General features: G+C 48.1%; 1 protein-coding gene and 1 long non-coding RNA gene across 5 annotated transcripts in view; one reads left to right on the top strand and one right to left on the bottom strand.

Moving 5' to 3' along the window:
• The window catches only part of LOC109315612, a 17,101-nt gene extending 8,098 nt beyond the window's left edge, over nt 1-9,003 (bottom strand). Inside the window, exons 1-2 of the long non-coding RNA XR_002102559.1 lie at nt 8,890-9,003; nt 624-632 (exon numbers count right to left, since the gene is read on the bottom strand). This is a non-coding gene — a long non-coding RNA (uncharacterized LOC109315612). The remainder of the gene's footprint in view (nt 1-623; nt 633-8,889) is intronic.
• PHACTR1 (phosphatase and actin regulator 1) overlaps nt 1-9,698 on the top strand; it is a 467,204-nt gene that overhangs the window by 231,057 nt on the left and 226,449 nt on the right. The gene's annotated exons all lie outside the window — the stretch shown is intronic.

The following is a 9,698-nucleotide window of genomic DNA, read 5'->3' on the forward strand; positions in this document are numbered from 1 at the left end:
CAAGAGCAAATTGGATGCTTATCTTGCTGGGATCCTATGACCCCAGCTGACTTTGTGCCCTTTGGGCAGGGGGCTGGACTCGATGATCTTCCGAGGTCCCTTCCAGCCCTAATGTCTATGAATCTATGAAATATAGGGTAGTGAATTATGCAAACACTTAAGCACTAAGCCTGGTACATGTTAGCATTTTCTTCCTGTGTGCAAGATCCTTTTCAGAAACATTTAATTTGCTAAATGCTAAGTGTGGGTCTTCAGACATTTTATAATTGTCCAAAGGACAGATGTTAAAATGCTAGGCAAATTTCCCTTAAAAAGATGTGTCAGGATTTCAGCAGAAACTGATTATGCAGCTATTTCTTCAGATCCATTAGCTTATTCTGGCTTCTTTTGTTGATTGCTCTTCAGAGCTTCAAAAATTCAAACAATATTTAGTACTCCTAATGTCAGTGAGATCTACCGATGGCACATGAATTGTCTGTTGGTGTTACTGAGACTTGCCGGGTTTTGTCAAACTCTGGGGCAGTAAGGGAATGATGACATCAGACTGACGCAAAACAAGACTTCCCCTGCATGCTTTATGCTCTGTACCAATCCTCAGTAGAAACGTGAGCAGCTGCTAAGACGCTGGAAGTCTGACACTGAAAAATAAGTAGACTACAATAAAAGGGGGATGGTAAGAAGAAAGCGAGGATTCCTTTGGGAGGGGGGGAAGGGCTCCTCATGTAAATTCTGTACTGTTCACAGGAGCTACTGTTTGTGTTGCAGGAGAACAGACCCAGAAAGACATTAATTATATTGTCAAAAGCTTCTTGCTTCATTTCAGTGCTTTGCACTATGAGCTAAGCAGGTGCTATGTATAGAATCTGCATGCTATTCCTAGGGATGTTTGTGCTTAAAAGAAAAATTATTGGGGAGAATTTTCATGCTCATTAAAGTGAGAGATTGACAGTGTGTGCTACAGGCAGACACAAGGTGGGCAGATGCTGTGAAAGCTTCCACCTACAGCTTCACCAATGTACCTTAATCTTTCTGCAGTAGCCCTGCTATTCTGGATTTTCATACTGTTCATGCATAATTGCAAGGCACTTTTCAGTGATGGGGAAACTTCAGAAGGTTGGGGAAGGTCAGCCAGTTCAGATAAGCCCTGACAGTTTGAATGTGTGGTCACAGCTTTTCAGATGCTTTAGATTTTCTTTCTCCTTCTCTCTATCTTTATTAAATGCTTCCTTTCTCTTCAGATTCCCTTCTTTCTTCCCTCTTTTCTCCTCAAATCAAAATATATTAGCTCACTTTACCTTCATCTTGCACATTTCTAGTAGAATTCCCAAACTTTCCCTCCTCCCTGCCTCAGCACCTTTGGGGCTTTTCTATCCTTGTTCGTTCTAGATTTTCTGGGCACATTTATGCATACACTTTACTGTGCAGTCACTATTTACATGTATGGTAATTAAGCTATTGTAGACTAATTTACTGTGCTGTTAGTCCCATCAGACACAAGTGCTATCCAATGGTATAGTAAATTACTGCATTTAAATGCAAATGTAGACAGTATGAGGTTGGCTTGGGCACAAGGGTCCTTCAGTGCAAGGCTAGCCAGCAGGCAGCCTCCATGCTGAGGCACCGTCCTGCCCCACCGAGCAACTCTGCAGCATGTTGAGCCCTATTGGAGCAGCCCTGGACTTGCTGCTCCAACCGAGCTCCATGCGCTGTGGAGTGGCTGGCTGTGGCATGAGCAGCCCCTGTGCTGAAACACCCTCATGCCTCAACCAGCCCTCCTAGCTGTACATTGGCTGGAGCAGCCCTGGGCTGGCTGACAGGCTGGCCCAGGGCTGCTCTGACTAGGCGCCACTTGCTGTGAAGCACCTGGCTGGAGCATGAGGGTGCTTCAGTGGCAGGACTGCCTGCTGGCTAGCCCCACGCTGAAGCACCCTTGTGCCCCAGCCAGCCCCTCTGCAGCACATGGAGCCTGGTAGAAGCAGCCCTGGGCTGTCAGGCTGACCCCCTGCATCCCCTGCCAGCCTGGGCTGCTCCCATCAGGTTCCATGTGCTGTGCACAAATAAACTCTGGAGCTAATTGCTTCAGAGTTATTTGCTCCCAGGTGTACATTCAAACAGCACACCCAGGAGCAAAAAAGCTCTGGAGTGTATTCATGCACATTAACTGCACATGCACACATGCCTGCTGACTGGATATTTTCCCCCAAATCCTTTGTATTTTATGATTTTCTCAGTCCTCAAGTTGCCTCAGAAATGCATTGTTTTTTTGGGGAAAGGTTGTCAGCAACCTTTCAGGAGCCTTAGGCCAAAGTAGGCTGCTCAGTCTGAAGGTAGCTCAAACTCATTTGAACTGGATTAACTCCAAATTACATATTTTTCTAAACTTTCTACGGCTTGTTTTGAGAGAGAACCTCTTTAATGGGAGTGCCTAATGCAATTAAATATTCCTAATCTTCTAGTAAACTATTTTAAACTACTAGCAATTGAGTTATGAGCCACTAAACAGCCCCTCCCAAATTCTGGTCCATCCTATTACACTACTTCTGTAACATGTTCAGTATAGGCTGATGATCTCACTAGTCATTAGCAAGCTTTTCAGATAATAGCTATTCATTTAATTGCTCTGCATTCATTCTTTTACTTTATCCAGCAAGCACAAATCTTATTCTTGTTTACTTTAGATATATGATTTAATCAAAGATATCTGCAGGCTGATCCTTCCATGCTATTTTGTTTGGTAAAGTAGCAATAAACCTAAAGATTAGCAGCAGGGGGTGTTAGAATTGTGGATATTTTTCAACAAGTCATTAGTCGATATTTCTGGAACTGAATTTCTTTTAGGTCAGATTTTCTCCAAGGTGTGCTGATGCAAGCTGCCTTTAGTAGAACTGCACTGTGACTGAGAGCTGATTGTTGCCTATTTTCTTAAATCTTTTCCCACACATCGCAAAGGAAGCCAAAAGACTAGGTCCTTCCTAAAAGCAGGTCAATCAAACTGGTTTGCAGTATACAGTGCAAACTTGAATTGCCAGAGAGAAAGAGTACAAGTGACCAATCTTGGTTGCCTCCATTTTTAAGAGCACAGCTTGCAACAACTTAAAGGGGGTTGATTTTCAGAAAGTACATGCCCACCCTGTGAACACCAAGCTTGTTTAAGGTGGTTGAGTATCTTAAAAATTGAGACACTAAGAATTGTGGTCTTTTTTAGACATTGACCGTATTTGCACAAATGCTGCCCACTACAGCTGAGGTGAAAGGATAATGAGGTTGTAGGATCTAAGGAAAGTAGGGCTGGAAGAAACCTCACAATGCCATCTAGTTTAGCCCCCTTCTCGATGCAGGATCATCCCTGATTAAACCATTACAGCCAAGTGTTTGGCCAACTCAGGGGTGAGCAAGCTATGGCCTGCGGACCAGATCTGGCCTGCCAGGTGATTTCATCTGGCCTGCACCAATTAATTGTAGCTGGCCCAGCCTGTGGCTGCCCTGCCACACTCTGCAAGGGCTGAGCCCCACCTGTTCCCACTGGGGCAGTGCATTGTGCTCCCATCATCATATGTGGGAGGGCCCTGGCCCAGCCAACGTGCAGATTCCAGGTGGGGCTGCTGCTGCTGCTGTTGCAGGTGCCCAGGGAACTGTTCAGCTGCCCTGGCCTCCAGAGGCTTCTCCTCATGTCGGAGTAGCAGGTAGGGAATCAAGGGTGGGTGGAGGGAAGCTGCTGCTGGGTGGGGCATAGTGTATGGGGCTGGTGGGAGCACAGAGCCCATGCCCAGGAGGGCAGCAGGAGTGCAGAGCCCGGGCTGGCCCAGTTCCCTTGTGCAGGGCTCCCTACGGCTCATGTGCAGCTCTTGGGACTCGCACACCCCTAAAGGGAAGCTCCACACAGTGAACCAGTGGACTTCCCCACTCCCTGCCTCTGTGTGTAGCACCTGGGACTCCACCAGAAGTGGTGGGGTGCCCTGCACAATGGAGCCAATCTGACTCAGCCCCACTCCCTGCTTCCCAGTGGAGTCCCAGGAGCTGCATGTGCTGGCAGGGAGTGGGGAAGGCCACTGGCTCCATCACACAGGGCTCTGGCTGGGTCCTGGGAGCTACACGTGAGCTGCGGGGTACCCTATGCTATAAAGCTGGGCTGGCCTGGCCCTGCTTCCTGCTGCCATGTGCAGGTGCCAGGACTGGCCAGAGCCACACACTGGCAGAGGCCATGAGCACCCTAAGAACCCACGTCCTGCTGCCACTGCTGATGGCAGGGGCTGTGCACCATGGAGGTAAATGTGGTGGGATCCCCACACACATCCCACTCCCCCATACTCCACTTGCCCACCCATGGCCCCCTGCATACCCTGCTTGCCCCCTTGATCCCTCAACCTCCTCCTCCCCCTGCTAAGTGCCCCATCTGAAATTTCCTTAGATAGGGTAGCCATTATTACCTTGATCCTGTCTTCCCCTAACCTCCCCAAATGTCTGTACGTACCCATAGGTTTTGCCAATGCTAATCCGTTACAAGCCTCACACACTGCCTGTGGGGCCAGCAGGGGGAGGCACCTGAACAGAGCTAGGGGACTGCCTTGCTTTCCCATCTGCCATATCTCCCCCTACCCTTCCCATATCCTGCACTTTCCCAGCAGCAGAGAACAGAATAGGAGCTGGCTGGAGATTTGACTGGTACAGGAGGAGATGTCATTTTTTTTTTGCCACCAAAGATAGCCACTTGACACACATGTAAGCAGCAAAGAAAAGGAGGTGGTATTTCCCTTCACAATCTCAGGCCTGCTGCTGTTGCCATATGTGCTACTACCACCCAGGGTGAAGAGCTGGGCAGTTAGACCTCTGCCATTAATATTTATTTCCTAGCAGGAAATTGCGGGGGGGGGGACAGGACTGCTAATATATGAAGTGGGTCCTTCATGCATCTTTTACAGAGTTTGCAAAGTACTTGTCCTTATCTCTCCCATTTTTCAAGATACACGTCTGGACTCTGCCTTTCAGTTCCACAGCTAGGAGCATTTGAAACAAGAATAAGTTAATCTTTTCCGCGAGGCTTTTCTGCACACACTTACAGAAACACTGCCTTCCACCCTCACAGGGTGCTTTTTAGTATTCTGTGGAGGCGGGTAACCTTGTAAAGAATTATAAATGCAGACGGATACCTCACTGCGTTCTTACATTTTCTGCTCTCATAACTGTATACCCTGTTTCTGGTGTGAGGGATGCAAGAGGTACAGAGCTAATTATGTATTTATTTATGAGCAAGAAGAGGTTTCTGAAAAGTCTGTGACACGTATCACAGGTTCTGTTCTTTCAGGTTCAAGCAGGACATAATTAGCTAGGAAGCTGCCACATGTTTGCAAGTCTAGAAGTCACCATTGCCTTTGTATTTTCTCGGCATAGCTTCAAAACATTTGTACATTGCAAAGCAAATAAAACCACGTAGGACTCAAACTTGTTTTCTCCCTGGTTTTAGACTCATATAATTCCCTAAACTTCTTTGGAGTTATTTCTGGGGAACTCCAAAAAAATTAATCAGTCTTTGTGGTAGACATGCTGGCTCTAGTTAAGCCAGTGGGAGTTTTGCTACTGACTTCAGTAAGGTCTGAATGTGACACTTAGTACCAACTATATAATTCTTTCCTATTATTCAGAACATTGTCTGGCTCCACTATTAGACCCCCTGCACTGTTTTGTATCCCCCATCTGCGCTGGTTCATTTCATGAGCTCGCCTTTGGGCAAGTCGAACTTGCATTGTCCTGTTTTAGCCATTGGTCATCCCCCTCCTGCCCCCTGCCACTGTTGCCACATGTCCCCAGAATGGTTCTGTAACCAGGAATTTGGCAGTGGACCCCATCCGAGCCCCTCTAGGAGTTCCATATACCATTTAGTTTTTGTGCATGGCATTAAGGCTTGAGATGGCAAATCAGCAGCCTTCCCACTGTTCTTTGGGATGAGAAATAGGAGGTTACACACTTTCTTTCCTTCCGCCCCGCCCCCTCCCCCTCGGCTTCCCTCCCGCCTCTCCCGAAGTGCTTTTTACCACCTGCATTTAATCCCAGAACAGCAAACAGGTGTTTCCAAGCCTGTGCTTTTCATGAGTAACCTTTTCAGTTAGGTTTTGTGACACCATATGGTTTCTTATAAGAAATAAAGCATGGCTTCTCCTAAGTGAAGGAGCTGTTGTATAGCAATATAGCATGTGACAGAGGCATTGAGATTCCAGCAAGAGGCACAAGTGGATCTGCAGGGTCTTTCAACAAAACGTAAGAAACGTGGGAAGGCCAAGACGAGTGATTCCATTCTGCTTCCTTCTCTTTGTGTATTACTGCAGCAAGTACAGTCATCTGACCCTCACAAGCTCATAGCTGTGTGGAGCAGCTCTGATTGTTGTACAAGGATGAAACTGTAGCTACAGAAATCAAAGAAGATCTTGCAGTGTGCAAAGTGGAGTCCTGCCCAACCTGGAATTACTGACTGCACTCTTCCTCCCTCACTTTATCACTCTTGGGTTAGAGGTTTAAGTAAAAAACACAAATGTTTTAAACATAGAAAGAATGATTATTATTACTTTTTGAATTGTGGCAATGGCTCCAAGCCCCAATCATGGGCAAAGATTTGTAGTGCTTAGTGCTGTGAAATGCAGAACACATTGTAGCAGCCTTGTAGTTTTACCATAGACAAGTGGAAGGACAGTCCACTCTGCAACTTATTCCTTTGACTACCTTTGGCTGTCAAATATGCCTTGTGGCCATCCTGGCTTTGTTAGAGTGTGTGGAGTATAGAGTGGTATTGAAAGGGATGGGCTACAGGTGGCTCATTCATTCATTATCACAAACATTTTTGTATATTTTTTCCCCTTATTTAGAAAGTGTTGATCAGGGGATTTTAGTCGACCTCCTAGTACCTTGTAGCACATGTACCAAGATAAAACCATCACACACAGCTTGCATTTGATTTTACATATGCAGTTTTCACAGTACTAAGGCAAGAAACAGCCAAAAGGAAAATAGAAATCTTGTCAAACACCAAGGGAGTCCAAAAATAAACATTAAACAAAGAGGTCACATGTTTAATATACAATTTAAGGCCATAAAGCTATGAACAATAAGGCTATAATGTTTTAGGATCACTAACATTTTAACTTGTAGTCGCTGAGATGGGCTCAGTCTATTAATGAGAACTGCTGGAGGGATCAAAACTTTAGTGCTACAAGACCTTCTCTGTATTTCTCTGTTGCTGCAGTGGTGATATAGGTGAGAAGCCTTCCTGCTATTCCTGGTACCTGTTTATCTGCATGAGTAGTAGGAAAAATATTGTCTTCCAGCAACCCTTAATGACCTCAAGCTGGGGCAGCCTAGAGCAGTACATAGAAGATAGGTAGCAAAGAAAGATCTTGTACTCACCATCCAGTTGTGAGGATGAACAAATACTTGGGGTAGGCCAAATGCTATGGGTCAAGGCTGGGTACAACATGGTATACCCAAAACTTACCACATCCCTGAATCCCCAGGTAGAGCACAGTGAGTGCAGAGCCCTCCCAGGTGGCTTAGGGATGACACAATGTAACTTCATTTGGATGCGAGAGCTCAACCAGTCAAAAGGGAGGAGTAATGCAATGTGAATTGAATGTGTGTAACAGTAAAACAGGGACAGGTGATTATTTTGGGTGAAGGGCCGCTTAACAACTTTTGGTGAGCTACTGAGGACTCCATGGGTAGTCCCGCCCCTTGCGAGTTGCCTCACCCCCTTGTTGCCGTCTTGGGGTGAAGTCCCACCCCTAAGACCTGACCTGTGCCACTGGCAGTCCAGCCCCTTGGCCCTTGGAAATACTCCTTTGGCGGGGCGGGGGGTTGCCATCTTAGAACCAGAAAAAAACCAAATCATAAAATAAAAGTCAAACACCTACTAGAACATATTTTAATTTTATTACAAAAAATATTTTGTCATGATTTGTGTTTGTGTATGGTATATAGAGGTGATTGCACAATAACTCGAAACTAAATTCTTAGGTTTCTATATTGTGGGGGGGTGTATGTGATGTGTGTACACAGTGGGTTTGTATATGTGTGTAGTGGGTGTTTTTGTGTGTGTGTGGTGGGTGTGGGGGAGTGTGCGTGTGTCATAGGATGTGGGGCATGGTTTGTAAGGGGATGAGGATGTGTGTGGAGGTGCACAGGGTATGTTGGGGGGTTGTATATATGTGGGGACAGGGTGTGGGTGTGAGAGAGGGTGGGGGGGTGTGCAGCAGCAGGTGGGCTGCTCAGGGCGCAGGTGCCTGGTGAGGCACATATCTGGCCAGCGCTGCATATCACAGGAAGGGACACAGCCTCCCCCCTGCAATCTGTATTGCTGGCACTCCCCACCACTTGCACACAGCCCCTGCACTCACACAGCAGGGAGGGAAGCCCCACATGCTGGAGCCGGCTGCCTTCCCTGCCAGGGCTACGCAACACAGGAGAGAAGCCTCAGACTATAGAGCCAGCTGCCTACCCCGCTGGGGCTACACTGTAAGGGAGGAAGCCCCAGGCACCTACCATTTGGGGAGGCGGGGTAAAGCAGCCAGCTCCAGTGTGTGGGGCTTCTGTCCTGTGCTACATAGGCTCGGCAGGGAAAGCATTCAGCTCTAGCACATAAGGCTTCCCTCCAATGCTGTGCAAGCACAGGGGCTGCATGCGAGTGGCAAGGAGCACCAGCCCAGCGTAGGTGGCTCTCCTTGCTGCAGTGTACAGTGCTGGCAGGAGCCGTGCTCTGCCAGGCAACTGCATTCTGAGCGCCCTGGCAGCTGCGGCTGCTGCTGCTGCTGCCACCACGTGGTGGGGCTGCGCACCATGGGGAGGGGGGGGAGTTTGGGGGTGCCTCCCCACACCTCCCACCCTCCCTCACACCCACAAGCCCTGCACCTGCTGCTTCCCTACCTGCTACCAGAGCCAACAGGAGACCAGGGAAGTGGAGCAGGTCCCCTGGGGCGGCAGCAGTGGCAGCAGCAGTCGTGCACAAAAGCTGCATGCTGGTGGGCCAGGGCTCTTGTGCCCAGGAAGGTGGGAGTGAGGCAATAGAGTATGCTTGGGGCTGTGTGTACATGTGGGTGCCTTGCTCTCACCCTTGTGAGCAGAAGGGCTGGGTGGGGTGCAATTGGTTAGGGGGTGCCGCAGGCCAGATGAAAGTGCTTGGCAGGCCTTATCTGGCTCGCGGGCCATATTTTGCCTGTCCCTGTAGTAGAAGGGACCAGCGGACAGTCTGCAGAGCTGTGCTTACAGTTAATTTGGACTACCTTCAGGGGTTGTGGGGGCAAATGACAAAGAAAGAGGAAAGTTGGGCTAGAGTGAAGGTAAGAGAGAGCAGCATACACATGGAGCCTGGTCGCCCTACACAGAGGAGCACACAGTGGAGCTGGAGACTTCACTGGCTTGGTCAGCCAGGACTGTGGACTAAGGAGGCTGGACTCAGATTTGGAGGCAGCTGCATGCTGCTGCTAGAGCATGCTAGGAACTAAAGGCTTCTTTGGGGACACCTCCAGAGGTGTGTGTGGGGCGGAAATAAAGGTGCTGAGTTTGTTACAACAGTGTTCATGTGTCTTTACCTGTTCCCTGTCTTTGGCCTGTTGGCTTATAAAATCATAGAATCATAGAAGTCGGGTTAGAAGGGACCTTGTAGATCTTCAAGTCTGACCCCCTGCCTGGGCAGGAGAAAAACTGGGCTCAAATGACTC

This window comes from Crocodylus porosus, unplaced genomic scaffold, assembly GCF_001723895.1.
Source record: "Crocodylus porosus isolate Cpor-Errol unplaced genomic scaffold, CroPor_comp1, whole genome shotgun sequence".
NCBI lineage: Eukaryota > Metazoa > Chordata > Crocodylia > Crocodylidae > Crocodylus > Crocodylus porosus.